Genomic DNA, 15,953 nt, shown 5'->3' with positions numbered 1-15,953 from the left:
CTATTTTATGTCAAAGGTTACGTGTGGGGTTCCTCAGGGTTCAATTCTTGGCCCAATTCTGTTCTCTCTATATATGTTACCTTTGGGAAATATCATTCGTAGACACAGAGTTCATTTTCATTGCTATGCTGATGACACTCAGCTTTGCCTGTCTCTCAAACAGGGTGATGTATCTGCTGCTAATATTTTGAATACCTGCCTTGCTGACATTAAACATTGGATGTTTAAAAGCTTTTTAATGTTAAACTCAGACAAAACAGAATTGATGATAATGAGACCTCAGAAGCAATACAAGAACATAGATTCATCTGATTTTCTACTCGACGGTCTCTGTACAGATTCTAGAGCAGAGATAAAAAAAACCTAGGTGTCACTTTTGATTCAGACCTCTCCTTTGAATCACACATTAAAAATGTTACAAAAATGTTCTTTTTTCATTTAAGAAACATAGCTAGACTGAGAGGTATGCTTTCCAAGCAGAATGCAGAGAGATTGGTGCATGCTTTTATATCTTCAAGGATTGATTAATGTAACAGCCTTTTTGCTGGTATTAGTAACAATGTTATATCTCGGCTGCAACTTGTACAGAATGCTGCTGCAAGAGTTTTAACTGGGAGTAAGAAACAAGATCATATCACCCCTGTGCTAGCGTCCTTGCATTTGCTTCCTGTTCGATTTAGGATCGATTTTAAGGTGCTATTATTACCCCACAAGGCTCTAAATTGCTTAGCTCCACCCTATTTAAAGGATCTTTTAAAACCATACGTTCCTAATCGTCCACTTCGATCACAGGATGCCAGGCTACTTTCCATACCAAGTATTCAGAAACAAAACTCAGGTGGTAGATGCTTGAGTTACATTGCACCGAAATTATGGAACGACTTCCCAGTACTATAAAGGAAGCTCCTTCTGCCAATGCTTTTAAATCTCATTTAAAAACACACTTGTATAGCTTAGCTTACGCAAGTTTTTAAAGTGATATTCTCTCGCTTCTGTATATGTATATAACATATAATTATATGTGTGTTTTATTGCTGATTTTATATATATATATATATATATATATATATATATATATATATATATATAAATTTCTATGTGTGTTCTATTTTCTGATTATTGATATATATATACAGACGTGCTCAAATTTGTTGGTACCCCTCCACAAAAAACGAAGAATGCACAATTTTCTCTGTAATAACTTAAAACTGACAAAAGTAATTGGCATCCGCCATTGTTTATTCCATATTTAATAGAAATCAGACTTTGCTTTTGATTTTTTATTCAACATAATATTGTAAATAAGAAAACAAATGAAAATGGCATGGACAAAAATGATGGGACCGCTAACCTAATATTTTGTTGCACAACCTTTAGAGGCAATCACTGCAATCAAACGTTTTCTGTAGCTCTCAATGAGACTTCTGCACCTGTTAACAGGTAGTTTGGCCCACTCTTCCTGAGCAAACTGCCCCAGCTGTCTCAGGTTTGATGGGTGCCTTCTCCAGACTGCAAGTTTCAGCTCTTTCCATAGATGTTCGATAGGATTCAGATCAGGACTCATAGAAGGCCACTTCAGAATAGTCCAATGTTTTGTTCTTATCCATTCTTGGGTGCTTTTAGCTGTGTGTTTTGGGTCATTATCCTGTTGGAGGACCCATGACCTGCGACTGAGACAGAGCTTTCTGACACTGGGCAGTACGTTTCGCTCCAGAATGCCTTAATAGTCTTGAGATTTCATTGTGCCCTGCACAGATTCAAGGCACCCTGTGCCAGGCGCAGCAAAGCAGCCCCAAAACATAACCGAGCCTCCTCCATGTTTCACTGTAGGTATGGTGTTCTTTTCTTTGAAAGCTTCATTTTTTCGTCTGTGAACATAGAGCTGATGTGACTTGCCAAAAAGCTCCAGTTTTGACTCATCTGTCCAAAGGACATTCTCCCAGAAGGATTGTGGCTTGTCAATATGCATTTTAGCAAATTCCAGTCTGGCTTTTTTATGTTTTTCTTTCAAAAGTGGAGTCCTCCTGGGTCTTCTTCCATGGAGCCCACTTTCGCTCAAAAAGCGACGGATGGTGCGATCAGAAACTGACGTACCTTCACCTTGGAGTTCAGCTTGTATCTCTTTGGCAGTTATCCTTGGTTCTTTTTCTACCATTCGCACTATCCTTCTGTTCACTCTGGGGTCGATTTTCCTCTTGCGGCCGCTCCCAGGGAGGTTGGCTACAGTTCCATGGACCTTAAACTTCTTAATAATATTTGCAACTGTTGTCACAGGAACATCAAGCTGCTTGGAGATGGTCTTGTAGCCTTTACCTTTACCATGCTCGTCTATTATTTTCTTTCTGATCTCCTCAGACAACTCTCTCCTTTGCTTTCTCTGGTCCATGTTCAGTGTGGTGCACACAATGGTACCAAACAGCACAGTGACTACTTTTCTCCATTTAAATAGGCTGAATGACTGATTACAAGATTGGAGACATGTGTGATACTAATTAAGGAAACTAATTAGTTTGAAATATCTCTATAATCCAATTATTTATTATCTTTTCTAAGGGGTACCAACAAATGTGTCCAGGCCATTTTAGAATATCTTTGTAGAATAAGCAATAATTAATCTCTTTTCACAGCTTCTTTGCTTTATTCTATGACATACCAAAGGCATGCAAGTATACATGATAAAATAGCTTTTAATTTCATCACTTTTCAGGAGGAATGAAGCATTATTTCAATGAGCTGTAAGGGTACCAACAAATTTGAGCACGTCTGTATATATATATATATATATATATATTTGTATGTGTTTTTTATCATGTAAAGCGCTATACAAAACTAAAGATTGATTGATTGATTGATTGATTGATATGGAGGCAGTTTGCAGTTGTTTGCTATCACACACAGCATACAGTTATGTGCTGCTTCCCATTTCCAGTCATCATTACTCACACCTGTTTTTCTCCCAATTTGTGAACTGTGGTATTGCTTGGCATGTCGAAAATTATGGGGGTCTGATCAGAAACATTTGTTAGAAACACTGAAGTAGTAAAAACATATCTTTTTAAATTCCTCAGGAAGCTAATGATGCTTCTTTGAAAATGGCTGCCTGCATGTCATGGATGATTCGAGATCGGGCAGGGACGTCTTTGTTCGCCTTTTCTCGTCAGTCAGTCACTTTGCTGTTTATGTACTCGGGTAGTCGCGTCTTTTGTTGGTGATTTTTAATACACACATCACTACTGTACTCTAATTTAAGACGCAGGATATTTTTGAGAAGCAAAATAATGGTTAAAGTGCATCTTAAAATGAAGGAATATGGTAGTTAACTGTCAAAACTGCAACTTTTGTTTACATGTATATGTCCATATAAAAATGTAAATGTTATCCGCAAACCACAAATCCATGTTAGTGCACAGGCAGTGTAGTGGTCAATTATTATTATTATTATTATTATTATTATTATTATTATTATTATTATTATTATTTATTTTTTTCTTAAGGTCCATGCCACATTACTCATGGTTGAAGGACTCAAGATGGCAGAGAACCAAGAGATGGCTGAGAAAATGGATGGGCAGAAACCCTTGGATCCTTCCCCACTCTTGGAATATGGTAATTAAATCAGGAAGTACTTCACTATATACTGCTGAATATCACATTATGGGGACTCTCTCTACCTTTGGGAGACATATAACATGCCCCTACAAAGTGATTTCATGTGTTTCACATCTACTGTTACCGTGCATGTGATTCTCTTCTTTCAGAAACTTCGGAACAAGAGTCTTATTCAGACAGGGGCCAGCTAGGTGGGAGACTTCAAGGGGTGGCTGAGATAGAGAATCCCCTCAATGGGATCGGGACTAAAGTAACAAGAGGTATGTTCACAACTGAAGGAGGACAGGAAGGGCCTCACAATGATGGACAACCAGAAGACATTCAGAACAAGGGACAGCTGGATTGGCTTGAAAGTTGCTGCCTAAACAACCCAGGTAGATACAGTTTGAGGCATTTACTTGTGTGTTCATCTCTAATGCAGACAAAAGCCACCAAATGTACATTGCTGTGCAAAAGTCTTAGACACATTCTCGAGTTACAATATCTCAAAATAAACTATACTTGAGCAGCTAATATGAAGTGTTGTAGTAGCTAACCCATCACATTTATCCAGCTCTTTCCATAGATGTTTGATAGGATTCAGATCAGGACTCATAGAAGGCCACTTCAGAATAGTCCAATGTTTTGTTCTTATCTATTCTTGGGTGCTTTTAGCTGTGTGTTTTGGGTCATTATCCTGTTGGAGGACCCATGACCTGCGACTGAGACAGAGCTTTCTGACACTGGGCAGTATGTTTCGCTCCAGAATGCCTTGATAGTCTTGAGATTTCATTGTGCCCTGCACAGATTCAAGGCACCCTGTGCCAGGCGCAGCAAAGCAGCCCCAAAACATAACCGAGCCTCCTCCATGTTTCACTGTAGGTATGGTTCTCAACGGGGGGGGGGGGGGGATGTATTTTTATTTGATATAAAATGTATACATGACATGGTAGTATTAAATCAGGTTGATTCTATGGTAGTATAACCCGCCCCCCCCCCCCCTCCAGAAAAAAGAAATAAAATTGTGCAAAATGTCTAAGACTTTTTCACAGCAGTGTATATCTCCACAAGTCACTCCATTAATTATCAGTCTCGGAGCCTGTCGCTACTGGAGAGAAATATTGTTTTTGATAAGTCTCTACCTTTGGGAGACATATAATATGTCCCCACAAGGTGATTTCATGTTAAATCAGAAAGGGCGCTACAATATACTGTTGAATGTCACATTATGGGGACTGTCTCCCAAAGGTCTATGTCCACGTCAGCCAGTTAATATTTTCAGTGTTGGGTGGCATCTTGATATGACATTTAAATGGCTTTTCTTTAAGCATCCACGTGAGGGAAGCTTGTATGTTTTTTGTAAATCTGCAGACATTACCAGCCTCATCACACCTATAACTGCTTTGATCTTCTGAACTGATCGCAATGTTGAATTTATATTCTCTGCATTGTGGAAACTCCTCTAGAAAAATCTAACTACTGGTCACGTTGATCTGTGACCTAAGATGGCTGCCAAATTGCGGTCATGCGACGTTCGTTTCTGGAAAATAAAGACCAAACGCTTTGAGATATTGGCTTCATATTCTTCTATTTTTTATGTGTGCTTTATTTTGTTTCTTAATAAATAATTCAGTACTTTGCCAAGACATGAGTTGCATCACAGGCTGATAAGTTATAAAAGTAGTGATATTTGAATTGAACCCTTTTAGGACGAAGCGTTTTTTAGTGGGATGGTCCCCCAAGACTAAGGTTTTTTTTTTTTGGCTGTTCTTTATTCTCTTCCTATAAAAAAAATCACTTTTTTTTTTTTTACTGTGAGAATTCATTTCTTTTGATTTGCATTTTAAGTCCTTGTGATCTAAAATGCAATGTCAAGCACAGCATCCCATGTCAAGCACAGAATCCTTCATTTTTCCAATGCTTAATGATAAGGTAAGGTTTCTTATTTGTTCATTAGAAATTAAGAACCATTACCAATGATAGTTGACACATGCTTTGCGATATCTTCAAATTTGGTACACTACTGTATTATAACATTCTGTTGGACAAGGGTCATTATCTGTGTCATTATTATTATTTCTTAGCAGACGCCCTTATCCAGGGCGACTTACAGTCGTAAACAAAAATACATTTCAAGAATCACAGTACAAGTATTAATACAATTAAGAGCAAGATAAAATACAATTATTTCGGAACCTTTACTAACATCTCAGAATCCACAAGATAATAGTGCCTAATTTTTCTCCTCACTGTGAGACAGAGCTTGCACCACCACCTTGCGCTTGTTTGAAAAATATATACAGCTCTGGAAAAAATTAAGAGACCACTGCAAAATTATCAGTTTCTCTGGTTTTACTATTTATAGGTATGTGTTTGGGTAAAATGAACATTTTTGTTTTATTCTATAAACTACTGACAACATTTCTCCCAAATTCCAAATAAAAATATTGTCATTTAGAGCATTTATTTGCAGAAAATGACAACTGGTCAAAATAACAAAAAAGGCAGTGTTGTCAGACCTCGAATAATGCAAAGAAAATAAGTTCATATTCATTTTTAAAACACCACAATACTAATGTTTTAACTTAGGAAGAGTTCAGAAATCAATATTTGGTGGAATAACCCTGATTTTCAAGCATAGCTTTCATGCGTCTTGGCATGCTCTCCACCAGTCTTTCACATTGATGTTGGGTGACTTTATGCCACTCCTGGCGCAAAAATTCAAGCAGCTCGGCTTTGTTTGATGGCTTGTGACCATCCATCTTCCTCTTGATCACATTCCAGAGGTTTTCAATGGGGTTCAGGTCTGGAGATTGGGCTGGCCATGACAGGGTCTTGATCTGGTGGTCCTCCATCCACACCTTGATTGACCTGGCTGTGTGGCATGGAGCATTGTCCTGCTGGAAAAACCAATCCTCAGAGTTGGGGAACATTGTCAGAGCAGAAGGAAGCAAGTTTTCTTCCAGGACAACCTTGTACTTGGCTTGCTTCATGCCAAAGCTACCCGATTCCAGCCTTGCTGAAGCACCCCCAGATCATCACCGATCCTCCACCACATTTCACAGTGGGTGCGAGACACTGTGGCTTGTAGGCCTCTCCAGGTCTCCGTCTAACCATTAGACGACCAGGTGTTGGGCAAAGCTGAAAATTGGACTCATCTGGGGGTGCTTCAGCAAGGCTGGAATCGGGCAGATTTGTCTTTGTGAAGGACGCATGAATCAAGCCAAGTACAAGGTTGTCCTGGAAGAAAACTTGCTTCCTTCTGCTCTGACAATGTTCCCCAACTCTGAGGATTGGTTTTTCCAGCAGGACAATGCTCCATGCCACACAGCCAGGTCAATTAAGGGGACAGTGGAAAAGAAAATCCAAAAGGTGTTGTTAGCGGACGATTGTTACAGTACAGGGATGGTGGTGGTGAAAAACTGAAATTTCCGGTCAGTATGAAAGAGATACTGTTGTGCATATGCATTTATAAGGCATTTCGGGCACTTAAGATGCAATGCGACAAGCGAAACTGTGCAGTGATGCGTCAAAATGAATAGAACCTATACTTTTGATAAGTATCTTTCACACGACAAGCTACGCAGGAACGGTACCAGGGCAGCACTGGACTGACGAGAAATAAATAGGATTGAATCCGATTTTTTGCGATTTGACGCACGTCAACTAGGGCATTGAGCAATCGGAGAACAGCTTCAATGCACGTGGTCCAGCAGGGTGAAGCAGTTTCCAAAATGACGGAGGAAAAATACTTGTCGTTGAAAAACTACCCAGAGCTTTATGACAAAGGCCATCACAATTATAAAGATACAGATTTGAAAGGGAATATATGGGAGTCCATTTCGAAAGAACTGGATAAGCCTGGTATGTGTGATTTATTGCCATATGTGTTGAAATACCATCAGAGAAGACACTCATAATTTCCACATCATGTTGATAAGTAGTACCAGTCTTGATCATAGTTCTGTCAATAGCAATTTTGAACAGTTGTATAGATCTGGCAATTTTCAAACCTATCGCTGCTGGTTTGTGTGGTCATGTCGCTGCGAAAGGTCTCGTCGGGAGTCGTTGCCAATTAAAAAATCACTTTGTGTCTGGTGTGTGGAGACCTTTACTCATCCACTTTTTAATATGTCTTATGTAGACATTGATTTAATTTATATGTCAATTATAAAACCATGGCAGCCACTAAGCCAAGTCAGTTTTCCCCATTTACTATTTTTTTTTTATTTTTTTATTTAACAATAAAACAAACTGGTGATTTTATTGTTTTAAATGAATCCCAACTTTGGTGTTTGTGAAATAGACACAGATTCCAGGTGCAGGGAAAATGGTAGAAATAATATAATATCCCCTGTCAGATTTTGTTTTAAAACAACCCCCAATACATGTACTTGAACCAAATTTATTTTTCATACATTTATATATAAAAAATATTAACTTCATAAATTAATTTAATGTATAGAGTTATATGATGAAAATGCAGATTAAAGTATTGTTTTTTCTATATGGTCTCATTGTTCCGGGGATTGCTAAGCATACTAATGAAATCAAGTTATATAGCCCACTATTGTGTGCAAGTGGATCTTTCAAACTGGAGGACACAGAGATTGCTACATCAATCAATCTTGCTACAGTCCGCCACTGATGAAGTAACTTCATAATTGTATTTGTTATCTTGTGCAGGATGAAAGTATACAAGATGGGCCAAAGTAGATGAAGACCAAGTGCTTATCTATTTCAAGCCTTACAAGGTGAAAGCAGAAAACAAATGCCAGGTGAGATTGTAATGATTGTAATGGTGCCATACATATATTGAATATTTAGTTTTCTTATACATTCTGTCTGAGTCCGTTCAAAGTAAACACTCCCCGCCCCCAATAGCATAATCCTTTGGCATTTTACTATATTTTTAGTTTCTTTATTGGGGGTGGGGTGTTTGGGTATCCATATGAATTTTCCTGACAATTGGATAAGTTTGACGTAGGTGTGACATAGGGTCAGATGTAGAGGTGGGATGCTAAGAAATTCTCATGGTATGATAACTATCAGAAAAAATACCACGATTATCATATAATTATATTGCAGTGTAATTTTTTATATAAAATATTCAACTGGTTTTCAAATATGCAGATTAACACAAATCCACACACCTGTACTTTATTGGGTACCAGTATCTTTGCCTTCAGTCAGATTTATCAAGGTATTTGCATCAAAATGGGATTTACATCCTTTTTTTGTGAAGAAAACAATGTGTTAATATTGCTAGTAACAAACAATAATTTAGGCATACAGTACTTTTGAGTCTTTTAAAAGCCCTTTCACAAATGGTCGTTTGGTGCATGCTGAAGTACGGTTCAGTTCATTTGCAGGCATAAATGAAACATCCAAAACAAACTGATTCACCCCAGAATTTGCACCAAACCAATCGGCCTGAGACTACTTGTAAATACACAGATATACTGTATATGGTGCAAACTGTATTTGTGTAAAGACCATCATAAATATGCCCTGTTTCTTACATGCGGCTACTTTTTTATGTAAAGCAAACACCTTTGTATAATGGAACAGTCCAGGGATTATGGCTAGTCTGTAAATGTTATTGTGTTTTTGTTTGTTGTTTTTTTTTATTTTTTTTATATAAAATGTTAATTATTGTATCATTTAACAACTGGAATAATGGCTGGTTCAGTGTGTACTACCAGGGAATAATACCATAGAGAGGTTTTGGGGACAGGAACCATTCAGATGGTATTACCCCTGGTAATACACACTAAACCAGCTATTGTTTATTGTAATATATGGATTTGAGTCTGAACAATATGTGTCTTCCCTTTCGGGTCTGCGTGGTGGATAGACTGAAATGCCAGCTCTGCACAAGCCACACTTTGAGCTCAAGCTGATGTGTTGAAGTGATAATACCATCGTTCAGAGCCCAGCGAAAATATTACCATTTGGGTATTACAAGATTTTTTTTCTATGACGCACAGTAGTATTCTTTAGGTCTATCCATGTATTTCAATAGATTAACCTATATTAATATAAAAACATAAGAACATAAGAAAGTTTACAAACGAGAGGAGGCCATTCAGCCCATCTTGCTCGTTTGATTGTTAGTAGCTTATTGATCACAAAATCTCATCAAGCAGCTTCTTAAAGGATCCCAGGGTGTCAGCTTCAACAACATTACTGGGGAGTTGGTTCCAGACCCTCACAATTCTCTGTGTAAAAAAGTGCCTCCTATTTTCTGTTCTGAATGCCCCTTTATCTAATCTCCATGTGTGACCCCTGGTCCTTGTTTCTTTTTTCAGGTCAAAAAAGTCCCCTGGGTCGACATTGTCTATATCTTTTAGGATTTTGAATGTTTGAATCAGATCGCCGCGTAGTCTTCTTTGTTCAAGACTGAATAGATTCAATTCTTTTAGCCTGTCTGCATTCGACATGCCTTTTAAACCCAGGATAATTCTGGTTGCTATTCTTTGTACTCTTTCTAGAGCAGCAATATCCTTTTTGTAACGAGGTGACCAGAACTGAACACAATATTCTAGGTGAGGTCTTACTAATGCATTGTAAAGTTTTAACATTACTACCCTTGATTTAAATTCAACACTTCTCACAATATATCCGAGCATCTTGTTGGCCTTTTTTATAGCTTTCTGAGTCAACATAAACTCCTAGGTCTTTTTCATAGTTCCCTTCTTCAATTTCAGTATCTCCCATATGATATTTATAATGCACATTTTTATTGCCTGCATGCAAAACTTTACACTTTTCTCTATTAAATGTCATTTGCCATGTGTCTGCCCAGTTCTGAATGCTGTCTAGATCATTTTGAATGACCTTTGCTGCTGCAACATTGTTTGCCACTCCTCCTATTTTTGTGTCGTCTGCAAATTTAACACGTTTGCTTACTATACCAGAATCTAAATCATTAATGTAGATTAGGAATAGCAGAGGGCCTAATACTGATCCCTGTGGTACACCACTGGTTACCTCACTCCATTTTGTATTATAGGTAAAAAAGAGATGGAGGATTTTTTGTTCCAGCACTCAAATATAAGGCATGATTGGACAACTGTCAAAGTGAAGATATTCAACGAGAAGAGCAAGATACAAAAGCTTTCACAGAGACGTCTGGCCAACCTCCAGGAGTGACACTGGGAATAATTACTCTCATTATTTCATGATGTTTGTAATTAAACCTTATAACTGTAATTGTAATCGTGACTGCAATGGTGCTAAAATACAATAATGTGGATGGATATTGAATTGAGTCTACTAAAGGCTGTCATTCATACCTGAATTCATTGTATGAGGGACGTTCTAAATGTTTTTAAAACACATACACTAATGGGAACCACTAATTTTCAGCTTAGCCACCGCCTTTAAGAATGCACTTTTCATATAGTTTTTTTTCTGTGAAGTTTTTGCTCGATTTGTATAATTTTGCGCACGACTACTGGCCACGATTGCCTCAGGTGGATACACTAAGAACTTAAGCCTTTATATACCTGAAATATGTCATTAGCATTTCTGATTGGATTACCTTAACCCTTTGCGGTCCTATGTCGGACCTGGTCTGACATCGCAATTTTCCCTTTCCGGTCCAATGTCGGACCCTGTCCGACATCATCAAAAAGACACAAAAAACAGGTCTCTAGTCTTTTTTCTCCGGAAAAAGCCGAGAAAACTATTCAATGGCCGAGTGAGACCGATAGGAGCCGAGAGAAGCCGGAAAAAAAAAAAATAGTGGGTGTATCTCATGAATACTGATAGACCCGACACTACATAGATAACACGGACATACACAAACAAGATAGCTGCTTCCGCATCCAGCGCTCAGAGAATATCACAGACATTTGCAGAGCTTTTTGAGATGTTATAGTAATAAAATAATGACTTGGATCGCATTACTGAGGTGTTTGCTGGAGATGCAGTACTGAGTGTCCTGTTGTTTTGAAGTGTCTTTTAAACCTGTTTTACTGTGAAAAAAAATACTTTTAAACAGCGCGTCTAAAATAAACTGCGTGTGTGAAAATAAATTGGACCTGACACGCACTTAATAAATGAACTGCAAAGGGTTAATATTTCACACAGCTACTATATTTCCAGTAACAAACATTAACTGATTTGGAGACTCCTGGTGACATGAAGTTGTAAATGCACACCATTTATTTATATATCATTTTTCATTTTCGTTTTACATTTTAATTAACATAAGTAAGATAAGTTAAATGTTTTAAACTCACCGATATCACCAAGATGTGGCTGGATCGGTCTAAGAAAACAGTTTGGTATGGTGGGCAATCGTTTTCTCGTTTCTTTTCTTTCCTGTTGGTTTGTCCTCTGCAGAGTGGGTGTCCCTCTTTAATCCTTTAAACTCTGCATATTTCTCAGCTTGGAAAGTGTCAATGTTGGGGCCGTTAATTGAAACAAACAGCATGCTGTTCAGTGTGCTTACATGCATTCGGCTTCTCTGGTCGGTCAGAATAAGGTTCATCACACTAAAGCCACGTTCACATTCAGCAGTGGACCACAGGAATTACACCTACTGTGGTTACCAGTTTGTTCAGGTTATCCCCCATGCGCTGAGTATCTTTGTGCTCTCTGAATTCCTTTATAGTTAGAGGTCGTGAAACGTTGAATTTTAAAGTTTTGCACAGATTCATAACTTTATCGTCCCCAAACAAAATTCTTGCATCCTCTTCTACAGGCCATGATGTGGGGTTGAGTACGGCTGCCTCCTCCAGGACCCCTTTATCATCAAATCTTCTTTCGATGTTGTCAAATAAAGCTTGTATGAACTGCGTGCGGAAACCTCTGTATTTCATTTGTTGAGCGTCAGATGGCTGTGTGATTGGAACCCCTTTAAATGCACCGGCTCTTGAGAACTCGTTGTTCATTGTGCTGGTATTTATTCAATCTCTGTCCTTCATAGCACGTAGAGCTTTTAATGCAACATCAATCTCCGGCTTGACAGTGATGACAGTGGAATTCCTATTTTGAAGAAACAGGGATAGCGCTTTTAGCGTCTCGAGTGCATCTTTCATTGTTGCTACTTCCATTACAAACAGCCAGTTTGTCATCTTCCCCAGTAGACCACCACATTCTGCTTTGTCCTGTGAAGAACGTGAGATGTCTGTTGAACCATTTCTAAAAAATGTAACAAGGGCAGGGTAACTTTCCCATAAAGCAGTCACCGATGTGCAGGAAGATGACGGCCAACGGACGTCAGAAACTCGACCAACCTTGTGTATATGTACACAGAGCTCAGCAGCCACAGCTTCAAGTTGCCTCTGGTTCTTGGGACTTAGTGAAAAAAATGAATACAGTGAATCGATTAATAGCTGAAAATGACTTGCTTCCTTTACTGTTCGAACAGCGTCATGAACAGCAAGCTCCAGTTTGTGGTTCATGCAGTGAATCTCGATTAGATTGTTGTTGATCTGTTCTCGCAGAATTGATGCTGCCCCTTTGTATTTCCCCAGCATCGATGCTGCTCCATCAGTTGCAAAACCCAGCAGACGCTCTCGAAGTATGTCTGCAGTGATGCCATACTGATTGAGGCTGGAAAGCAACTCATCTGCAATGCCAGCACCTGTCCCCGACTTTAGCGGCACAATGTTAAAAAAATAGTTGCCTAAAATAATATAATTGTATGTAAAAATAATGTGATATGTTGTAACAATTGTAAGTTGCCCTGGATAAGGGTGTCTGCTAAGAAATAAATAATAATAATAATAATCAATTACATACTTTGCAAGTTGTGCAGCCATTTTGTCTGCTACAAACGAGAGCATATTACAACCTGCATGGTCGGAATGCAGCATGTTCCCAGTATCCAATCCATTAAGCTGCTGTAGCTGCAAAATGTTTGGATGCATCTTAAACGTTTTCTTTACAAATCATGTAGGCTGTTATCATTATGCTCGTCGTTTTTTCCGATCACTGCAGTGCTGTTTTCAGCAGCTTTCTCTATGGCCTGCTTTTGTCTGGCTTGCGCTATGTGTTCACATTTCATATGAGACTTGCATTTACCGTGTTCACTTATTTTGTCATTTAGTTTTTTGGCTGATGTTGCAGTTGTGCCATTCATAAAGGCCTGGTCAATTCCAGGTCGTTCTTTTATATGGGTTCCCAGATCACGAATTGCTGAACAAACCGAGCAAATGACTGAACCGCTGGGATTAGCCTTTAGCCAAGCGCGATTAGCCTTCCATTTTTTGAAGCGAGCCTGCCCTACACAGCCGCCGATATTAATTGCCTGCTCTTCTGAGGCCCCTATGCTCTCCTGTGTGTCAGTACACATAGGGTACATACCTGCTCGTCACCTTTGATAGCTTTATTTCTGCCGCTGCAGAAATAAAGCTGTCTAGAGGATGAGATGTTCAATTTGAGCCCAGTTTTGGCTGTTTTGGTGATTTTTTGTATTTTTCATTCATTAGTAGTAAACTGGCAGTTATAGAAAAATAGCTGAATATGTCAATGGTTTCCTCCCAGTTTCTCAATATCTCCACATTTCTTAGCCACATAGTCAGGTTTAATGTAAACTAGAAGTTGTGATCTTCAATTTAAACCCACTTTTGCCTGTTTGGGGGATTTCTTTCATTATTAGTAAACTGGCAGTTATATACCATTCTGTTCAATACAGTTGATTTGACTGCACAGCAAAAACCAGCTAGCTTTGAGGCTGCATACCTCCATAAATAGGAAAGTTCCACACATATTGCAAAAATGCTCTAGTCCACAGTGATCAGACCTACAATTTGAGACCATTTGGTGATAAAATGCAGCTTTGTGTCAATTTTAAACCACCCCAGACGTTTCTGTGCAATACTGTTTGTCATTTGTTCAAAGGCGTACAAATAAACACCTGTATTTGTTGACAGAGATGCTGTGTCAGTGTATAAACACCTGTATTTGTTGACAGAGATGCTGTGTCAGTGTATAAACACCTGTATTTGTTGACAGAGATGCTGTGTCAGTGTATAAACACCTGTATTTGTTGACAGAGATGCTGTGTCAGTGTATAAACACCTGTATTTGTTGACAGAGATGCTGTGTCAGTGTATAAAGGCCTGATCTCATTTACACAGGGGCTGTGTCAGTGTATAAACACCTGTACTTGTTGACAGAGACCGACTTTATACCTTAGAAGAAGGTAAAGCTTTTTTTGTAGCTCTGGTCATTTACTTCGATTCTGGCTGTGGTCATATAACTCAATTCTGACTCTGTTCATGTAGCAGTATTCTGACTCTTGTCATGTAACTCAATTCTGACTATGGTCATGTAGCACTATTCTGACTCTGGTCATATTCCAGTATTGTCACACTAAGTTCCAACATTGGCTAGTTCAGGGATCCCGGCTATTGTGTACTGCCCCAGTATAAATATGTTTAATCTACATACAAAGCTGTTTAATCTACCCTGCCCTCTGCTCCCTTTGAACTGTCCCCTGCTCCCTTTGTCTGTACCCTGCTCCTCTGCGTAAAAATGTCATTTTAAATACAACAAAGATCCGCACAGCAAGGGTATGGAGCGCATAACTTGGCACAGCAAGGCAGCTCCTAGCTGGGCAGATGCTGCAGCTCTGCCTCTCATGCAACTGCTACATTTCATAAAAATAGGAATGTGTCAAGCAAGGAGAATAGCCAATTCGTTAGGAACAGGCATTTGGAAGACAGTACATGTTTCAAATGATTGAAAACTGGGAAACTCTTTGAGAAAAAAATCTTAAAATCCTTTATTGAAAAATAAATAATATCCACATTTGTTTTAAAGAAATAATGTTCCGATAGTCGTTTGAAATGTGCTGCAAGTTTAAAATCATCTGGAAATTAAACACTGATGCCTTTTTTAATTGTATTTTTTCTGAAAAAAAGTTGAAAGGCTGGGAGGATCTTCTGTGGAGAAGATCTTCCCGGCCTTTCAACATTTACTTTTCAAAACGAACATTTGTCATTCAAAAGAATGTGGAGAAGATCTTCCCTCCCTTTCAACATTAATTCTCAAACTGAATGCAGTAGGGATTCAAGGAAATGCATGCACATGGATTAGGGAGTGGTTAACATGTAGAAAACAGAAAGTACTAAATAGAGGAGAAACCTCAAAATGTAGTGAGGTAGCCAGGGGTGTACCTCAGGGATCACTATTAGGTCCTCTGCTATTCCTAATCTACATTCATGATTTAGATTCTGGTATAGTAAGCAAGCTTGTTAAATTTGCAGACGACACAAAAATAGGAGTGGCGGCAAACACTGTTGTAGCAGCAAAGGTCATTCAAAATGATCTAGACAGCATTCAGAACTTGGCAGACACGTGGCAAATTACATTTTAATAGAGAGAAGTGTAACGTATTGCACACA

Source organism: Acipenser ruthenus, unplaced genomic scaffold, assembly GCF_902713425.1.
Source record: "Acipenser ruthenus unplaced genomic scaffold, fAciRut3.2 maternal haplotype, whole genome shotgun sequence".
Taxonomy (NCBI): domain Eukaryota; kingdom Metazoa; phylum Chordata; class Actinopteri; order Acipenseriformes; family Acipenseridae; genus Acipenser; species Acipenser ruthenus.
Note: the sequence above shows the minus strand (reverse complement) of the source record.